Below are 18119 nucleotides of genomic sequence, written 5' to 3'. Positions count from 1 at the left end.
TTACCCGATACACTGTAAATTATCTAATTTAAAAAATATATGTCCGATTACAAGATCCCATAAAGATGAATGAATGAGGAGGGGCACATAACAGGATAAAACAGGATAAATGATTAATTTCTCTTTCTTTGCTGCTGGCTGAGCGAGAGGAAACTATTAGTAGCCTAGCCTATGTCAATTTCAACTTTTACCCGATACACTGTAAGTTATCTATATCTACTTTTAGCTAGTACGCTTATTCCAACACCAAATCCAGCTTTTAACAGTCAGGATGGCCGAGCGGTCTAAGGCGCTGCGTTCAGGTCGCAGTCTCCCCTGGAGGCGTGGGTTCGAATCCCACTTCTGACACATTTTGAATGCCTGCATGTTATACTGCTTTGCAAGAACCAGTTGACAAATAAATGGCTTAAGATAATGGAAATTACATCCAGTTAACATGAGCAGTGAATAACTATTGTATTTTTAACATTCTGCAAAAACAGCTAGTTGACTAGAGGTTGAAAGACAATTGCACGAATTTCACAGGCGGGTCACAAACAGGCAAATAACAAAAGGCATCTCGGAACGCACAACTCATCGGTCGTTGTCACTGGATTGTATTGGTGGGAAGAAAAAAATATGGTCTGCAGGGTAATCGACCTCGCTGCATCTAAAGTCAAGCCACGGGTCACAGGTGAGACCCCTTGTTAACCCCCCCCCCCCCCCCCCCCCCCAAAGAAAATAAAACACGATTGCGTTAAAAATAACCATTAAGCCATTTGCTAAGATATTTGATGTTGAAACTGGTACTTGTGGTGATTTTAGGAGGCCGAACCTATATGTACTTTAAGCTAGTACGCTTTATCCCGACACCAAATCAAGGTTTTAATAGTCAGGATGGCCGAGCGGTCTAAGGCGCTGCGTTCAGGTCGCAGTCTCCCCTGGAGGCGTGGGTTCGAATCCCACTTCTGACACATTTTGAATGCCTGCATGTTATACTGCTTTGCAAGAGCCAGTTGACAAATAAATGGCTGAAGATAATGGAAATAACACCTAGTTAACGTGAATAACTATCTTATTGTTAACATTCTGCAAAAACAGCTAGTTGATGAGAGGTTGAAATAGAATTGCACGAATTTCCACAAACAGGCAAGGATAAGGATAAGCCTGATGATCATACTTGTTCACAAGAACGGAAATATAAAATAGGGGTACATAGTACGAATATATCAACATCAATCAGTATTATTTATGGTAAGAAAGAGCTTGCTAATTGTTTATAAGAGCAGTTCCATTGTTCCTTTAGCGATTCCTAGTGGTGAGATGGTGTATATGCACCCTGGGCTGACGAAAACAGGATAAATGATTAATTTCTCTTTCTTTGCTGCTGGCTGAGCGAGAGGAAACTATTAGTAGCCTAGCCTATGTCAATTTCAACTTTTACCCGATACACTGTAAGTTATCTATATCTACTTTTAGCTAGTACGCTTATTCCAACACCAAATCCAGCTTTTAACAGTCAGGATGGCCGAGCGGTCTAAGGCGCTGCGTTCAGGTCGCAGTCTCCCCTGGAGGCGTGGGTTCGAATCCCACTTCTGACACATTTTGAATGCCTGCATGTTATACTGCTTTGCAAGAACCAGTTGACAAATAAATGGCTTAAGATAATGGAAATTACATCCAGTTAACATGAGCAGTGAATAACTATTGTATTTTTAACATTCTGCAAAAACAGCTAGTTGACTAGAGGTTGAAAGACAATTGCACGAATTTCACAGGCGGGTCACAAACAGGCAAATAACAAAAGGCATCTCGGAACGCACAACTCATCGGTCGTTGTCACTGGATTGTATTGGTGGGAAGAAAAAAATATGGTCTGCAGGGTAATCGACCTCGCTGCATCTAAAGTCAAGCCACGGGTCACAGGTGAGACCCCTTGTTAACCCCCCCCCCCCCCCCCCAAAGAAAATAAAACACGATTGCGTTAAAAATAACCATTAAGCCATTTGCTAAGATATTTGATGTTGAAACTGGTACTTGTGGTGATTTTAGGAGGCCGAACCTATATGTACTTTAAGCTAGTACGCTTTATCCCGACACCAAATCAAGGTTTTAATAGTCAGGATGGCCGAGCGGTCTAAGGCGCTGCGTTCAGGTCGCAGTCTCCCCTGGAGGCGTGGGTTCGAATCCCACTTCTGACACATTTTGAATGCCTGCATGTTATACTGCTTTGCAAGAGCCAGTTGACAAATAAATGGCTGAAGATAATGGAAATAACACCTAGTTAACGTGAATAACTATCTTATTGTTAACATTCTGCAAAAACAGCTAGTTGATGAGAGGTTGAAATAGAATTGCACGAATTTCCACAAACAGGCAAGGATAAGGATAAGCCTGATGATCATACTTGTTCACAAGAACGGAAATATAAAATAGGGGTACATAGTACGAATATATCAACATCAATCAGTATTATTTATGGTAAGAAAGAGCTTGCTAATTGTTTATAAGAGCAGTTCCATTGTTCCTTTAGCGATTCCTAGTGGTGAGATGGTGTATATGCACCCTGGGCTGACGAAAACAGGATAAATGATTAATTTCTCTTTCTTTGCTGCTGGCTGAGCGAGAGGAAACTATTAGTAGCCTAGCCTATGTCAATTTCAACTTTTACCCGATACACTGTAAGTTATCTATATCTACTTTTAGCTAGTACGCTTATTCCAACACCAAATCCAGCTTTTAACAGTCAGGATGGCCGAGCGGTCTAAGGCGCTGCGTTCAGGTCGCAGTCTCCCCTGGAGGCGTGGGTTCGAATCACACTTCTGACACATTTTGAATGCCTGCATGTTATACTGCTTTGCAAGAACCAGTTGACAAATAAATGGCTTAAGATAATGGAAATTACATCCAGTTAACATGAGCAGTGAATAACTATTGTATTTTTAACATTCTGCAAAAACAGCTAGTTGACTAGAGGTTGAAAGACAATTGCACGAATTTCACAGGCGGGTCACAAACAGGCAAATAACAAAAGGCATCTCGGAACGCACAACTCATCGGTCGTTGTCACTGGATTGTATTGGTGGGAAGAAAAAAATATGGTCTGCAGGGTAATCGACCTCGCTGCATCTAAAGTCAAGCCACGGGTCACAGGTGAGACCCCTTGTTAACCCCCCCCCCCCCCCCCAAAGAAAATAAAACACGATTGCGTTAAAAATAACCATTAAGCCATTTGCTAAGATATTTGATGTTGAAACTGGTACTTGTGGTGATTTTAGGAGGCCGAACCTATATGTACTTTAAGCTAGTACGCTTTATCCCGACACCAAATCAAGGTTTTAATAGTCAGGATGGCCGAGCGGTCTAAGGTGCTGCGTTCAGGTCGCAGTCTCCCCTGGAGGCGTGGGTTCGAATCCCACTTCTGACACATTTTGAATGCCTGCATGTTATACTGCTTTGCAAGAGCCAGTTGACAAATAAATGGCTGAAGATAATGGAAATAACACCTAGTTAACGTGAATAACTATCTTATTGTTAACATTCTGCAAAAACAGCTAGTTGATGAGAGGTTGAAATAGAATTGCACGAATTTCCACAAACAGGCAAGGATAAGGATAAGCCTGATGATCATACTTGTTCACAAGAACGGAAATATAAAATAGGGGTACATAGTACGAATATATCAACATCAATCAGTATTATTTATGGTAAGAAAGAGCTTGCTAATTGTTTATAAGAGCAGTTCCATTGTTCCTTTAGCGATTCCTAGTGGTGAGATGGTGTATATGCACCCTGGGCTGACGAAAACAGGATAAATGATTAATTTCTCTTTCTTTGCTGCTGGCTGAGCGAGAGGAAACTATTAGTAGCCTAGCCTATGTCAATTTCAACTTTTACCCGATACACTGTAAGTTATCTATATCTACTTTTAGCTAGTACACTTATTCCAACACCAAATCCAGCTTTTAACAGTCAGGATGGCCGAGCGGTCTAAGGCGCTGCGTTCAGGTCGCAGTCTCCCCTGGAGGCGTGGGTTCGAATCCCACTTCTGACACATTTTGAATGCCTGCATGTTATACTGCTTTGCAAGAACCAGTTGACAAATAAATGGCTTAAGATAATGGAAATTACATCCAGTTAACATGAGCAGTGAATAACTATTGTATTTTTAACATTCTGCAAAAACAGCTAGTTGACTAGAGGTTGAAAGACAATTGCACGAATTTCACAGGCGGGTCACAAACAGGCAAATAACAAAAGGCATCTCGGAACGCACAACTCATCGGTCGTTGTCACTGGATTGTATTGGTGGGAAGAAAAAAATATGGTCTGCAGGGTAATCGACCTCGCTGCATCTAAAGTCAAGCCACGGGTCACAGGTGAGACCCCTTGTTAACCCCCCCCCCCCCCCCCCAAAGAAAATAAAACACGATTGCGTTAAAAATAACCATTAAGCCATTTGCTAAGATATTTGATGTTGAAACTGGTACTTGTGGTGATTTTAGGAGGCCGAACCTATATGTACTTTAAGCTAGTACGCTTTATCCCGACACCAAATCAAGGTTTTAATAGTCAGGATGGCCGAGCGGTCTAAGGCGCTGCGTTCAGGTCGCAGTCTCCCCTGGAGGCGTGGGTTCGAATCCCACTTCTGACACATTTTGAATGCCTGCATGTTATACTGCTTTGCAAGAGCCAGTTGACAAATAAATGGCTGAAGATAATGGAAATAACACCTAGTTAACGTGAATAACTATCTTATTGTTAACATTCTGCAAAAACAGCTAGTTGATGAGAGGTTGAAATAGAATTGCACGAATTTCCACAAACAGGCAAGGATAAGGATAAGCCTGATGATCATACTTGTTCACAAGAACGGAAATATAAAATAGGGGTACATAGTACGAATATATCAACATCAATCAGTATTATTTATGGTAAGAAAGAGCTTGCTAATTGTTTATAAGAGCAGTTCCATTGTTCCTTTAGCGATTCCTAGTGGTGAGATGGTGTATATGCACCCTGGGCTGACGAAAACAGGATAAATGATTAATTTCTCTTTCTTTGCTGCTGGCTGAGCGAGAGGAAACTATTAGTAGCCTAGCCTATGTCAATTTCAACTTTTACCCGATACACTGTAAGTTATCTATATCTACTTTTAGCTAGTACGCTTATTCCAACACCAAATCCAGCTTTTAACAGTCAGGATGGCCGAGCGGTCTAAGGCGCTGCGTTCAGGTCGCAGTCTCCCCTGGAGGCGTGGGTTCGAATCCCACTTCTGACACATTTTGAATGCCTGCATGTTATACTGCTTTGCAAGAACCAGTTGACAAATAAATGGCTTAAGATAATGGAAATTACATCCAGTTAACATGAGCAGTGAATAACTATTGTATTTTTAACATTCTGCAAAAACAGCTAGTTGACTAGAGGTTGAAAGACAATTGCACGAATTTCACAGGCGGGTCACAAACAGGCAAATAACAAAAGGCATCTCGGAACGCACAACTCATCGGTCGTTGTCACTGGATTGTATTGGTGGGAAGAAAAAAATATGGTCTGCAGGGTAATCGACCTCGCTGCATCTAAAGTCAAGCCACGGGTCACAGGTGAGACCCCTTGTTAACCCCCCCCCCCCCCCCCCAAAGAAAATAAAACACGATTGCGTTAAAAATAACCATTAAGCCATTTGCTAAGATATTTGATGTTGAAACTGGTACTTGTGGTGATTTTAGGAGGCCGAACCTATATGTACTTTAAGCTAGTACGCTTTATCCCGACACCAAATCAAGGTTTTAATAGTCAGGATGGCCGAGCGGTCTAAGGTGCTGCGTTCAGGTCGCAGTCTCCCCTGGAGGCGTGGGTTCGAATCCCACTTCTGACACATTTTGAATGCCTGCATGTTATACTGCTTTGCAAGAGCCAGTTGACAAATAAATGGCTGAAGATAATGGAAATAACACCTAGTTAACGTGAATAACTATCTTATTGTTAACATTCTGCAAAAACAGCTAGTTGATGAGAGGTTGAAATAGAATTGCACGAATTTCCACAAACAGGCAAGGATAAGGATAAGCCTGATGATCATACTTGTTCACAAGAACGGAAATATAAAATAGGGGTACATAGTACGAATATATCAACATCAATCAGTATTATTTATGGTAAGAAAGAGCTTGCTAATTGTTTATAAGAGCAGTTCCATTGTTCCTTTAGCGATTCCTAGTGGTGAGATGGTGTATATGCACCCTGGGCTGACGAAAACAGGATAAATGATTAATTTCTCTTTCTTTGCTGCTGGCTGAGCGAGAGGAAACTATTAGTAGCCTAGCCTATGTCAATTTCAACTTTTACCCGATACACTGTAAGTTATCTATATCTACTTTTAGCTAGTACGCTTATTCCAACACCAAATCCAGCTTTTAACAGTCAGGATGGCCGAGCGGTCTAAGGCGCTGCGTTCAGGTCGCAGTCTCCCCTGGAGGCGTGGGTTCGAATCCCACTTCTGACACATTTTGAATGCCTGCATGTTATACTGCTTTGCAAGAACCAGTTGACAAATAAATGGCTTAAGATAATGGAAATTACATCCAGTTAACATGAGCAGTGAATAACTATTGTATTTTTAACATTCTGCAAAAACAGCTAGTTGACTAGAGGTTGAAAGACAATTGCACGAATTTCACAGGCGGGTCACAAACAGGCAAATAACAAAAGGCATCTCGGAACGCACAACTCATCGGTCGTTGTCACTGGATTGTATTGGTGGGAAGAAAAAAATATGGTCTGCAGGGTAATCGACCTCGCTGCATCTAAAGTCAAGCCACGGGTCACAGGTGAGACCCCTTGTTAACCCCCCCCCCCCCCCCCCAAAGAAAATAAAACACGATTGCGTTAAAAATAACCATTAAGCCATTTGCTAAGATATTTGATGTTGAAACTGGTACTTGTGGTGATTTTAGGAGGCCGAACCTATATGTACTTTAAGCTAGTACGCTTTATCCCGACACCAAATCAAGGTTTTAATAGTCAGGATGGCCGAGCGGTCTAAGGCGCTGCGTTCAGGTCGCAGTCTCCCCTGGAGGCGTGGGTTCGAATCCCACTTCTGACACATTTTGAATGCCTGCATGTTATACTGCTTTGCAAGAGCCAGTTGACAAATAAATGGCTGAAGATAATGGAAATAACACCTAGTTAACGTGAATAACTATCTTATTGTTAACATTCTGCAAAAACAGCTAGTTGATGAGAGGTTGAAATAGAATTGCACGAATTTCCACAAACAGGCAAGGATAAGGATAAGCCTGATGATCATACTTGTTCACAAGAACGGAAATATAAAATAGGGGTACATAGTACGAATATATCAACATCAATCAGTATTATTTATGGTAAGAAAGAGCTTGCTAATTGTTTATAAGAGCAGTTCCATTGTTCCTTTAGCGATTCCTAGTGGTGAGATGGTGTATATGCACCCTGGGCTGACGAAAACAGGATAAATGATTAATTTCTCTTTCTTTGCTGCTGGCTGAGCGAGAGGAAACTATTAGTAGCCTAGCCTATGTCAATTTCAACTTTTACCCGATACACTGTAAGTTATCTATATCTACTTTTAGCTAGTACGCTTATTCCAACACCAAATCCAGCTTTTAACAGTCAGGATGGCCGAGCGGTCTAAGGCGCTGCGTTCAGGTCGCAGTCTCCCCTGGAGGCGTGGGTTCGAATCACACTTCTGACACATTTTGAATGCCTGCATGTTATACTGCTTTGCAAGAACCAGTTGACAAATAAATGGCTTAAGATAATGGAAATTACATCCAGTTAACATGAGCAGTGAATAACTATTGTATTTTTAACATTCTGCAAAAACAGCTAGTTGACTAGAGGTTGAAAGACAATTGCACGAATTTCACAGGCGGGTCACAAACAGGCAAATAACAAAAGGCATCTCGGAACGCACAACTCATCGGTCGTTGTCACTGGATTGTATTGGTGGGAAGAAAAAAATATGGTCTGCAGGGTAATCGACCTCGCTGCATCTAAAGTCAAGCCACGGGTCACAGGTGAGACCCCTTGTTAACCCCCCCCCCCCCCCCCCCCCAAAGAAAATAAAACACGATTGCGTTAAAAATAACCATTAAGCCATTTGCTAAGATATTTGATGTTGAAACTGGTACTTGTGGTGATTTTAGGAGGCCGAACCTATATGTACTTTAAGCTAGTACGCTTTATCCCGACACCAAATCAAGGTTTTAATAGTCAGGATGGCCGAGCGGTCTAAGGCGCTGCGTTCAGGTCGCAGTCTCCCCTGGAGGCGTGGGTTCGAATCCCACTTCTGACACATTTTGAATGCCTGCATGTTATACTGCTTTGCAAGAGCCAGTTGACAAATAAATGGCTGAAGATAATGGAAATAACACCTAGTTAACGTGAATAACTATCTTATTGTTAACATTCTGCAAAAACAGCTAGTTGATGAGAGGTTGAAATAGAATTGCACGAATTTCCACAAACAGGCAAGGATAAGGATAAGCCTGATGATCATACTTGTTCACAAGAACGGAAATATAAAATAGGGGTACATAGTACGAATATATCAACATCAATCAGTATTATTTATGGTAAGAAAGAGCTTGCTAATTGTTTATAAGAGCAGTTCCATTGTTCCTTTAGCGATTCCTAGTGGTGAGATGGTGTATATGCACCCTGGGCTGACGAAAACAGGATAAATGATTAATTTCTCTTTCTTTGCTGCTGGCTGAGCGAGAGGAAACTATTAGTAGCCTAGCCTATGTCAATTTCAACTTTTACCCGATACACTGTAAGTTATCTATATCTACTTTTAGCTAGTACGCTTATTCCAACACCAAATCCAGCTTTTAACAGTCAGGATGGCCGAGCGGTCTAAGGCGCTGCGTTCAGGTCGCAGTCTCCCCTGGAGGCGTGGGTTCGAATCCCACTTCTGACACATTTTGAATGCCTGCATGTTATACTGCTTTGCAAGAACCAGTTGACAAATAAATGGCTTAAGATAATGGAAATTACATCCAGTTAACATGAGCAGTGAATAACTATTGTATTTTTAACATTCTGCAAAAACAGCTAGTTGACTAGAGGTTGAAAGACAATTGCACGAATTTCACAGGCGGGTCACAAACAGGCAAATAACAAAAGGCATCTCGGAACGCACAACTCATCGGTCGTTGTCACTGGATTGTATTGGTGGGAAGAAAAAAATATGGTCTGCAGGGTAATCGACCTCGCTGCATCTAAAGTCAAGCCACGGGTCACAGGTGAGACCCCTTGTTAACCCCCCCCCCCCCCCCCCCAAAGAAAATAAAACACGATTGCGTTAAAATAACCATTAAGCCATTTGCTAAGATATTTGATGTTGAAACTGGTACTTGTGGTGATTTTAGGAGGCCGAACCTATATGTACTTTAAGCTAGTACGCTTTATCCCGACACCAAATCAAGGTTTTAATAGTCAGGATGGCCGAGCGGTCTAAGGCGCTGCGTTCAGGTCGCAGTCTCCCCTGGAGGCGTGGGTTCGAATCCCACTTCTGACACATTTTGAATGCCTGCATGTTATACTGCTTTGCAAGAGCCAGTTGACAAATAAATGGCTGAAGATAATGGAAATAACACCTAGTTAACGTGAATAACTATCTTATTGTTAACATTCTGCAAAAACAGCTAGTTGATGAGAGGTTGAAATAGAATTGCACGAATTTCCACAAACAGGCAAGGATAAGGATAAGCCTGATGATCATACTTGTTCACAAGAACGGAAATATAAAATAGGGGTACATAGTACGAATATATCAACATCAATCAGTATTATTTATGGTAAGAAAGAGCTTGCTAATTGTTTATAAGAGCAGTTCCATTGTTCCTTTAGCGATTCCTAGTGGTGAGATGGTGTATATGCACCCTGGGCTGACGAAAACAGGATAAATGATTAATTTCTCTTTCTTTGCTGCTGGCTGAGCGAGAGGAAACTATTAGTAGCCTAGCCTATGTCAATTTCAACTTTTACCCGATACACTGTAAGTTATCTATATCTACTTTTAGCTAGTACGCTTATTCCAACACCAAATCCAGCTTTTAACAGTCAGGATGGCCGAGCGGTCTAAGGCGCTGCGTTCAGGTCGCAGTCTCCCCTGGAGGCGTGGGTTCGAATCCCACTTCTGACACATTTTGAATGCCTGCATGTTATACTGCTTTGCAAGAACCAGTTGACAAATAAATGGCTTAAGATAATGGAAATTACATCCAGTTAACATGAGCAGTGAATAACTATTGTATTTTTAACATTCTGCAAAAACAGCTAGTTGACTAGAGGTTGAAAGACAATTGCACGAATTTCACAGGCGGGTCACAAACAGGCAAATAACAAAAGGCATCTCGGAACGCACAACTCATCGGTCGTTGTCACTGGATTGTATTGGTGGGAAGAAAAAAATATGGTCTGCAGGGTAATCGACCTCGCTGCATCTAAAGTCAAGCCACGGGTCACAGGTGAGACCCCTTGTTAACCCCCCCCCCCCCCCGCCAAAGAAAATAAAACACGATTGCGTTAAAAATAACCATTAAGCCATTTGCTAAGATATTTGATGTTGAAACTGGTACTTGTGGTGATTTTAGGAGGCCGAACCTATATGTACTTTAAGCTAGTACGCTTTATCCCGACACCAAATCAAGGTTTTAATAGTCAGGATGGCCGAGCGGTCTAAGGCGCTGCGTTCAGGTCGCAGTCTCCCCTGGAGGCGTGGGTTCGAATCCCACTTCTGACACACTTTGAATGCCTGCATGTTATACTGCTTTGCAAGAGCCAGTTGACAAATAAATGGCTGAAGATAATGGAAATAACACCTAGTTAACGTGAATAACTATCTTATTGTTAACATTCTGCAAAAACAGCTAGTTGATGAGAGGTTGAAATAGAATTGCACGAATTTCCACAAACAGGCAAGGATAAGGATAAGCCTGATGAGCATACTTGTTCACAAGAACGGAAATATAAAATAGGGGTACATAGTACGAATATATCAACATCAATCAGTATTATTTATGGTAAGAAAGAGCTTGCTAATTGTTTATAAGAGCAGTTCCATTGTTCCTTTAGCGATTCCTAGTGGTGAGATGGTGTATATGCACCCTGGGCTGACGAAAACAGGATAAATGATTAATTTCTCTTTCTTTGCTGCTGGCTGAGCGAGAGGAAACTATTAGTAGCCTAGCCTATGTCAATTTCAACTTTTACCCGATACACTGTAAGTTATCTATATCTACTTTTAGCTAGTACGCTTATTCCAACACCAAATCCAGCTTTTAACAGTCAGGATGGCAGAGCGGTCTAAGGCGCTGCGTTCAGGTCGCAGTCTCCCCTGGAGGCGTGGGTTCGAATCCCACTTCTGACACATTTTGAATGCCTGCATGTTATACTGCTTTGCAAGAACCAGTTGACAAATAAATGGCTTAAGATAATGGAAATTACATCCAGTTAACATGAGCAGTGAATAACTATTGTATTTTTAACATTCTGCAAAAACAGCTAGTTGACTAGAGGTTGAAAGACAATTGCACGAATTTCACAGGCGGGTCACAAACAGGCAAATAACAAAAGGCATCTCGGAACGCACAACTCATCGGTCGTTGTCACTGGATTGTATTGGTGGGAAGAAAAAAATATGGTCTGCAGGGTAATCGACCTCGCTGCATCTAAAGTCAAGCCACGGGTCACAGGTGAGACCCCTTGTTAACCCCCCCCCTCCCCCCCAAAGAAAATAAAACACGATTGCGTTAAAAATAACCATTAAGCCATTTGCTAAGATATTTGATGTTGAAACTGGTACTTGTGGTGATTTTAGGAGGCCGAACCTATATGTACTTTAAGCTAGTACGCTTTATCCCGACACCAAATCAAGGTTTTAATAGTCAGGATGGCCGAGCGGTCTAAGGCGCTGCGTTCAGGTCGCACTCTCCCCTGGAGGCGTGGGTTCGAATCCCACTTCTGACACATTTTGAATGCCTGCATGTTATACTGCTTTGCAAGAGCCAGTTGACAAATAAATGGCTGAAGATAATGGAAATAACACCTAGTTAACGTGAATAACTATCTTATTTTTAACATTCTGCAAAAACAGCTAGTTGATGAGAGGTTGAAATAGAATTGCACGAATTTCCACAAACAGGCAAGGATAAGGATAAGCCTGATGAGCATACTTGTTCACAAGAACGGAAATATAAAATAGGGGTACATAGTACGAATATATCAACATCAATCAGTATTATTTATGGTAAGAAAGAGCTTGCTAATTGTTTATAAGAGCAGTTCCATTGTTCCTTTAGCGATTCCTAGTGGTGAGATGGTGTATATGCACCCTGGGCTGACGAAAACAGGATAAATGATTAATTTCTCTTTCTTTGCTGCTGGCTGAGCGAGAGGAAACTATTAGTAGCCTAGCCTATGTCAATTTCAACTTTTACCCGATACACTGTAAGTTATCTATATCTACTTTTAGCTAGTACGCTTATTCCAACACCAAATCCAGCTTTTAACAGTCAGGATGGCCGAGCAGTCTAAGGCGCTGCGTTCAGGTCGCAGTCTCCCCTGGAGGCGTGGGTTCGAATCCCACTTCTGACACATTTTGAATGCCTGCATGTTATACTGCTTTGCAAGAACCAGTTGACAAATAAATGGCTTAAGATAATGGAAATTACATCCAGTTAACATGAGCAGTGAATAACTATTGTATTTTTAACATTCTGCAAAAACAGCTAGTTGACTAGAGGTTGAAAGACAATTGCACGAATTTCACAGGCGGGTCACAAACAGGCAAATAACAAAAGGCATCTCGGAACGCACAACTCATCGGTCGTTGTCACTGGATTGTATTGGTGGGAAGAAAAAAATATGGTCTGCAGGGTAATCGACCTCGCTGCATCTAAAGTCAAGCCACGGGTCACAGGTGAGACCCCTTGTTAACCCCCCCCCCCCCCGCCAAAGAAAATAAAACACGATTGCGTTAAAAATAACCATTAAGCCATTTGCTAAGATATTTGATGTTGAAACTGGTACTTGTGGTGATTTTAGGAGGCCGAACCTATATGTACTTTAAGCTAGTACGCTTTATCCCGACACCAAATCAAGGTTTTAATAGTCAGGATGGCCGAGCGGTCTAAGGCGCTGCGTTCAGGTCGCAGTCTCCCCTGGAGGCGTGGGTTCGAATCCCACTTCTGACACACTTTGAATGCCTGCATGTTATACTGCTTTGCAAGAGCCAGTTGACAAATAAATGGCTGAAGATAATGGAAATAACACCTAGTTAACGTGAATAACTATCTTATTGTTAACATTCTGCAAAAACAGCTAGTTGATGAGAGGTTGAAATAGAATTGCACGAATTTCCACAAACAGGCAAGGATAAGGATAAGCCTGATGAGCATACTTGTTCACAAGAACGGAAATATAAAATAGGGGTACATAGTACGAATATATCAACATCAATCAGTATTATTTATGGTAAGAAAGAGCTTGCTAATTGTTTATAAGAGCAGTTCCATTGTTCCTTTAGCGATTCCTAGTGGTGAGATGGTGTATATGCACCCTGGGCTGACGAAAACAGGATAAATGATTAATTTCTCTTTCTTTGCTGCTGGCTGAGCGAGAGGAAACTATTAGTAGCCTAGCCTATGTCAATTTCAACTTTTACCCGATACACTGTAAGTTATCTATATCTACTTTTAGCTAGTACGCTTATTCCAACACCAAATCCAGCTTTTAACAGTCAGGATGGCAGAGCGGTCTAAGGCGCTGCGTTCAGGTCGCAGTCTCCCCTGGAGGCGTGGGTTCGAATCCCACTTCTGACACATTTTGAATGCCTGCATGTTATACTGCTTTGCAAGAACCAGTTGACAAATAAATGGCTTAAGATAATGGAAATTACATCCAGTTAACATGAGCAGTGAATAACTATTGTATTTTTAACATTCTGCAAAAACAGCTAGTTGACTAGAGGTTGAAAGACAATTGCACGAATTTCACAGGCGGGTCACAAACAGGCAAATAACAAAAGGCATCTCGGAACGCACAACTCATCGGTCGTTGTCACTGGATTGTATTGGTGGGAAGAAAAAAATATGGTCTGCAGGGTAATCGACCTCGCTGCATCTAAAGTCAAGCCACGGGTCACAGGTGAGACCCCTTGTTAACCCCCCCCTCCCCCCCAAAGAAAATAAAACACGATTGCGTTAAAAATAACCATTAAGCCATTTGCTAAGATATTTGATGTTGAAACTGGTACTTGTGGTGATTTTAGGAGGCCGAACCTATATGTACTTTAAGCTAGTACGCTTTATCCCGACACCAAATCAAGGTTTTAATAGTCAGGATGGCCGAGCGGTCTAAGGCGCTGCGTTCAGGTCGCACTCTCCCCTGGAGGCGTGGGTTCGAATCCCACTTCTGACACATTTTGAATGCCTGCATGTTATACTGCTTTGCAAGAGCCAGTTGACAAATAAATGGCTGAAGATAATGGAAATAACACCTAGTTAACGTGAATAACTATCTTATTTTTAACATTCTGCAAAAACAGCTAGTTGATGAGAGGTTGAAATAGAATTGCACGAATTTCCACAAACAGGCAAGGATAAGGATAAGCCTGATGAGCATACTTGTTCACAAGAACGGAAATATAAAATAGGGGTACATAGTACGAATATATCAACATCAATCAGTATTATTTATGGTAAGAAAGAGCTTGCTAATTGTTTATAAGAGCAGTTCCATTGTTCCTTTAGCGATTCCTAGTGGTGAGATGGTGTATATGCACCCTGGGCTGACGAAAACAGGATAAATGATTAATTTCTCTTTCTTTGCTGCTGGCTGAGCGAGAGGAATGTTATACTGCTTTGCCAGAACCAGTTGACAAATAAATGGCTGAAGATAATGGAAATTACATCCAGTTAACATGAGCAGTGAATAACTATTGTATTTTTAACATTCTGCAAAAACAGCTAGTTGACTAGAGGTTGAAAGACAATTGCACGAATTTCACAGGCGGGTCACAAACAGGCAAATAACAAAAGGCATCTCGGAACGCACAACTCATCGGTCGTTGTCACTTGATTGTATTGGTGGGAAGAAAAAAATATGGTCTGCAGGGTAATCGACCTCGCTGCATCTAAAGTCAAGCCACGGGTCACAGGTGAGACCCCTTGTTAACCCCCCCCCCCCCCAACGAAAATAAAACACGATTGCGTTAAAAATAACCATTAAGCCATTTGCTAAGATATTTGATGTTGAAACTGGTACTTGTGGTGATTTTAGGAGGCCGAACCTATATGTACTTTAAGCTAGTACGCTTTATCCCGAAACCAAATCAAGCTTTTAATAGTCAGGATGGCCGAGCGGTCTAAGGTACCTGCGTTCAGGTCGCAGTCTCCCCTGGAGGCGTGGGTTCGAATCCCAATTCTGACACATTTTGAACGCCTGCATGTTATACTGCTTTGCCAGAACCAGTTGACAAATAAATGGCTGAAGATAATGGAAATTACATCCAGTTAACATGAGCAGTGAATAACTATTGTATTTTTAACATTCTGCAAAAACAGCTAGTTGACTAGAGGTTGAAAGACAATTGCACGAATTTCACAGGCGGGTCACAAACAGGCAAATAACAAAAGGCATCTCGGAACGCACAACTCATCGGTCGTTGTCACTGGATTGTATTGGTGGGAAGAAAAAAATATGGTCTGCAGGGTAATCGACCTCGCTGCATCTAAAGTCAAGCCACGGGTCACAGGTGAGACCCCTTGTTAACCCCCCCCCCCCCCAAAGAAAATAAAACACGATTGCGTTAAAAATAACCATTAAGCCATTTGCTAAGATATTAGATGTTGAAACTGGTACTTGTGGTGATTTTAGGAGGCCGAACCTATATGTACTTTAAGCTAGTACGCTTTATCCCGAAACCAAATCAAGGCTTTTAATAGTCAGGATGGCCGAGCGGTCTAAGGCGCTGCGTTCAGGTCGCAGTCTCCCCTGGAGGCGTGGGTTCGAATCCCACTTCTGACACATTTTGAATGCCTGCATGTTATACTGCTTTGCCAGAACCAGTTGACAAATAAATGGCTGAAGATAATGGAAATTACATCCAGTTAACATGAGCAGTGAATAACTATTGTATTTTTAACATTCTGCAAAAACAGCTAGTTGACTAGAGGTTGAAAGACAATTGCACGAATTTCACAGGCGGGTCACAAACAGGCAAATAACAAAAGGCATCTCGGAACGCACAACTCATCGGTCGTTGTCACTGGATTGTATTGGTGGGAAGAAAAAAATATGGTCTGCAGGGTAATCGACCTCGCTGCATCTAAAGTCAAGCCACGGGTCACAGGTGAGACCCCTTGTTAACCCCCCCCCCCCCAAAGAAAATAAAACACGATTGCGTTAAAAATAACCATTAAGCCATTTGCTAAGATATTTGATGTTGAAACTGGTACTTGTGGTGATTTTAGGAGGCCGAACCTATATGTACTTTAAGCTAGTACGCTTTATCCCGAAACCAAATCAAGCTTTTAATAGTCAGGATGGCCGAGCGGTCTAAGGCGCTGCGTTCAGGTCGCAGTCTCCCCTGGAGGCGTGGGTTCGAATCCCACTTCTGACACATTTTGAATGCCTGCATGTTATACTGCTTTGCCAGAACCAGTTGACAAATAAATGGCTGAAGATAATGGAAATTACATCCAGTTAACATGAGCAGTGAATAACTATTGTATTTTTAACATTCTGCAAAAACAGCTAGTTGACTAGAGGTTGAAAGACAATTGCACGAATTTCACAGGCGGGTCACAAACAGGCAAATAACAAAAGGCATCTCGGAACGCACAACTCATCGGTCGTTGTCACTGGATTGTATTGGTGGGAAGAAAAAAATATGGTCTGCAGGGTAATCGACCTCGCTGCATCTAAAGTCAAGCCACGGGTCACAGGTGAGACCCCTTGTTAACCCCCCCCCCCCCAAAGAAAATAAAACACGATTGCGTTAAAAATAACCATTAAGCCATTTGCTAAGATATTTGATGTTGAAACTGATACTTGTGGTGATTTTAGGAGGCCGAACCTATATGTACTTTAAGCTAGTACGCTTTATCCCGAAACCAAATCAAGCTTTTAATAGTCAGGATGGCCGAGCGGTCTAAGGCGCTGCGTTCAGGTCGCAGTCTCCCCTGGAGGCGTGGGTTCGAATCCCACTTCTGACACATTTTGAATGCCTGCATGTTATACTGCTTTGCCAGAACCAGTTGACAAATAAATGGCTGAAGATAATGGAAATTACATCCAGTTAACATGAGCAGTGAATAACTATTGTATTTTTAACATTCTGCAAAAACAGCTAGTTGACTAGAGGTTGAAAGACAATTGCACGAATTTCACAGGCGGGTCACAAACAGGCAAATAACAAAAGGCATCTCGGAACGCACAACTCATCGGTCGTTGTCACTTGATTGTATTGGTGGGAAGAAAAAAATATGGTCTGCAGGGTAATCGACCTCGCTGCATCTAAAGTCAAGCCACGGGTCACAGGTGAGACCCCTTGTTAACCCCCCCCCCCCCCAAAGAAAATAAAACACGATTGCGTTAAAAATAACCATTAAGCCATTTGCTAAGATATTTGATGTTGAAACTGATACTTGTGGTGATTTTAGGAGGCCGAACCTATATGTACTTTAAGCTAGTACGCTTTATCCCGACACCAAATCAAGGTTTTAATAGTCAGGATGGCCGAGCGGTCTAAGGCGCTGCGTTCAGGTCGCAGTCTTCCCTGGAGGCGTGGGTTCGAATCCCACTTCTGACACATTTTGAATGCCTGCATGTTATACTGCTTTGCAAGAGCCAGTTGACAAATAAATGGCTGAAGATAATGGAAATAACACCTAGTTAACGCGAATAACTATCTTATTTTTAACATTCTGCAAAAACAGCTAGTTGATGAGAGGTTGAAATAGAATTGCACGAATTTCCACAAACAGGCAAGGATAAGGATAAGCCTGATGATCATACTTGTTCATATTTGATGTTGAAACTGATACTTGTGGTGATTTTAGGAGTCCGAACCTATATGTACTTTAAGC

General features: G+C 41.8%; 29 non-coding genes across 29 annotated transcripts; all 29 read left to right on the top strand.

Annotated features, from left to right (window-relative positions):
* The first annotated feature begins 265 nt into the window (after positions 1-265).
* On the top strand, positions 266-348 carry trnal-cag (transfer RNA leucine (anticodon CAG)). The gene has a single exon. It is a non-coding gene; the product is annotated as a tRNA-Leu (tRNA).
* A 522-nt stretch (positions 349-870) lies between these two features.
* trnal-cag (transfer RNA leucine (anticodon CAG)) lies at positions 871-953 on the top strand. Its single transcript has one exon. It is a non-coding gene; the product is annotated as a tRNA-Leu (tRNA).
* Positions 954-1497: 544 nt separating this feature from the next.
* Positions 1498-1580, top strand: trnal-cag (transfer RNA leucine (anticodon CAG)). The gene has a single exon. It is a non-coding gene; the product is annotated as a tRNA-Leu (tRNA).
* A 517-nt stretch (positions 1581-2097) lies between these two features.
* Positions 2098-2180, top strand: trnal-cag (transfer RNA leucine (anticodon CAG)). The gene has a single exon. It is a non-coding gene; the product is annotated as a tRNA-Leu (tRNA).
* Positions 2181-2724: 544 nt separating this feature from the next.
* Positions 2725-2807, top strand: trnal-cag (transfer RNA leucine (anticodon CAG)). The gene has a single exon. It is a non-coding gene; the product is annotated as a tRNA-Leu (tRNA).
* Positions 2808-3323: 516 nt separating this feature from the next.
* trnal-cag (transfer RNA leucine (anticodon CAG)) lies at positions 3324-3406 on the top strand. Its single transcript has one exon. It is a non-coding gene; the product is annotated as a tRNA-Leu (tRNA).
* Positions 3407-3950: 544 nt separating this feature from the next.
* On the top strand, positions 3951-4033 carry trnal-cag (transfer RNA leucine (anticodon CAG)). Its single transcript has one exon. It is a non-coding gene; the product is annotated as a tRNA-Leu (tRNA).
* Positions 4034-4550: 517 nt separating this feature from the next.
* On the top strand, positions 4551-4633 carry trnal-cag (transfer RNA leucine (anticodon CAG)). The gene has a single exon. It is a non-coding gene; the product is annotated as a tRNA-Leu (tRNA).
* A 544-nt stretch (positions 4634-5177) lies between these two features.
* On the top strand, positions 5178-5260 carry trnal-cag (transfer RNA leucine (anticodon CAG)). Its single transcript has one exon. It is a non-coding gene; the product is annotated as a tRNA-Leu (tRNA).
* A 517-nt stretch (positions 5261-5777) lies between these two features.
* On the top strand, positions 5778-5860 carry trnal-cag (transfer RNA leucine (anticodon CAG)). Its single transcript has one exon. It is a non-coding gene; the product is annotated as a tRNA-Leu (tRNA).
* Positions 5861-6404: 544 nt separating this feature from the next.
* Positions 6405-6487, top strand: trnal-cag (transfer RNA leucine (anticodon CAG)). The gene has a single exon. It is a non-coding gene; the product is annotated as a tRNA-Leu (tRNA).
* A 517-nt stretch (positions 6488-7004) lies between these two features.
* Positions 7005-7087, top strand: trnal-cag (transfer RNA leucine (anticodon CAG)). Its single transcript has one exon. It is a non-coding gene; the product is annotated as a tRNA-Leu (tRNA).
* Positions 7088-7631: 544 nt separating this feature from the next.
* On the top strand, positions 7632-7714 carry trnal-cag (transfer RNA leucine (anticodon CAG)). Its single transcript has one exon. It is a non-coding gene; the product is annotated as a tRNA-Leu (tRNA).
* A 520-nt stretch (positions 7715-8234) lies between these two features.
* On the top strand, positions 8235-8317 carry trnal-cag (transfer RNA leucine (anticodon CAG)). Its single transcript has one exon. It is a non-coding gene; the product is annotated as a tRNA-Leu (tRNA).
* Positions 8318-8861: 544 nt separating this feature from the next.
* On the top strand, positions 8862-8944 carry trnal-cag (transfer RNA leucine (anticodon CAG)). Its single transcript has one exon. It is a non-coding gene; the product is annotated as a tRNA-Leu (tRNA).
* Positions 8945-9461: 517 nt separating this feature from the next.
* Positions 9462-9544, top strand: trnal-cag (transfer RNA leucine (anticodon CAG)). The gene has a single exon. It is a non-coding gene; the product is annotated as a tRNA-Leu (tRNA).
* A 544-nt stretch (positions 9545-10088) lies between these two features.
* Positions 10089-10171, top strand: trnal-cag (transfer RNA leucine (anticodon CAG)). Its single transcript has one exon. It is a non-coding gene; the product is annotated as a tRNA-Leu (tRNA).
* A 517-nt stretch (positions 10172-10688) lies between these two features.
* trnal-cag (transfer RNA leucine (anticodon CAG)) lies at positions 10689-10771 on the top strand. Its single transcript has one exon. It is a non-coding gene; the product is annotated as a tRNA-Leu (tRNA).
* Positions 10772-11315: 544 nt separating this feature from the next.
* Positions 11316-11398, top strand: trnal-cag (transfer RNA leucine (anticodon CAG)). Its single transcript has one exon. It is a non-coding gene; the product is annotated as a tRNA-Leu (tRNA).
* Positions 11399-11914: 516 nt separating this feature from the next.
* On the top strand, positions 11915-11997 carry trnal-cag (transfer RNA leucine (anticodon CAG)). The gene has a single exon. It is a non-coding gene; the product is annotated as a tRNA-Leu (tRNA).
* A 544-nt stretch (positions 11998-12541) lies between these two features.
* trnal-cag (transfer RNA leucine (anticodon CAG)) lies at positions 12542-12624 on the top strand. The gene has a single exon. It is a non-coding gene; the product is annotated as a tRNA-Leu (tRNA).
* A 516-nt stretch (positions 12625-13140) lies between these two features.
* On the top strand, positions 13141-13223 carry trnal-cag (transfer RNA leucine (anticodon CAG)). The gene has a single exon. It is a non-coding gene; the product is annotated as a tRNA-Leu (tRNA).
* Positions 13224-13767: 544 nt separating this feature from the next.
* Positions 13768-13850, top strand: trnal-cag (transfer RNA leucine (anticodon CAG)). Its single transcript has one exon. It is a non-coding gene; the product is annotated as a tRNA-Leu (tRNA).
* A 515-nt stretch (positions 13851-14365) lies between these two features.
* On the top strand, positions 14366-14448 carry trnal-cag (transfer RNA leucine (anticodon CAG)). Its single transcript has one exon. It is a non-coding gene; the product is annotated as a tRNA-Leu (tRNA).
* Positions 14449-15375: 927 nt separating this feature from the next.
* Positions 15376-15459, top strand: trnal-cag (transfer RNA leucine (anticodon CAG)). Its single transcript has one exon. It is a non-coding gene; the product is annotated as a tRNA-Leu (tRNA).
* Positions 15460-15973: 514 nt separating this feature from the next.
* On the top strand, positions 15974-16056 carry trnal-cag (transfer RNA leucine (anticodon CAG)). Its single transcript has one exon. It is a non-coding gene; the product is annotated as a tRNA-Leu (tRNA).
* A 512-nt stretch (positions 16057-16568) lies between these two features.
* trnal-cag (transfer RNA leucine (anticodon CAG)) lies at positions 16569-16651 on the top strand. The gene has a single exon. It is a non-coding gene; the product is annotated as a tRNA-Leu (tRNA).
* Positions 16652-17163: 512 nt separating this feature from the next.
* Positions 17164-17246, top strand: trnal-cag (transfer RNA leucine (anticodon CAG)). Its single transcript has one exon. It is a non-coding gene; the product is annotated as a tRNA-Leu (tRNA).
* A 513-nt stretch (positions 17247-17759) lies between these two features.
* Positions 17760-17842, top strand: trnal-cag (transfer RNA leucine (anticodon CAG)). The gene has a single exon. It is a non-coding gene; the product is annotated as a tRNA-Leu (tRNA).
* Positions 17843-18119: the final 277 nt, after the last annotated feature.

Source organism: Oncorhynchus kisutch, linkage group LG16, assembly GCF_002021735.2.
Source record: "Oncorhynchus kisutch isolate 150728-3 linkage group LG16, Okis_V2, whole genome shotgun sequence".
NCBI lineage: Eukaryota > Metazoa > Chordata > Actinopteri > Salmoniformes > Salmonidae > Oncorhynchus > Oncorhynchus kisutch.
The sequence above is the reverse complement of the archived record's forward strand: the minus strand, read 5'-3'. Positions and strand labels throughout refer to the sequence as shown.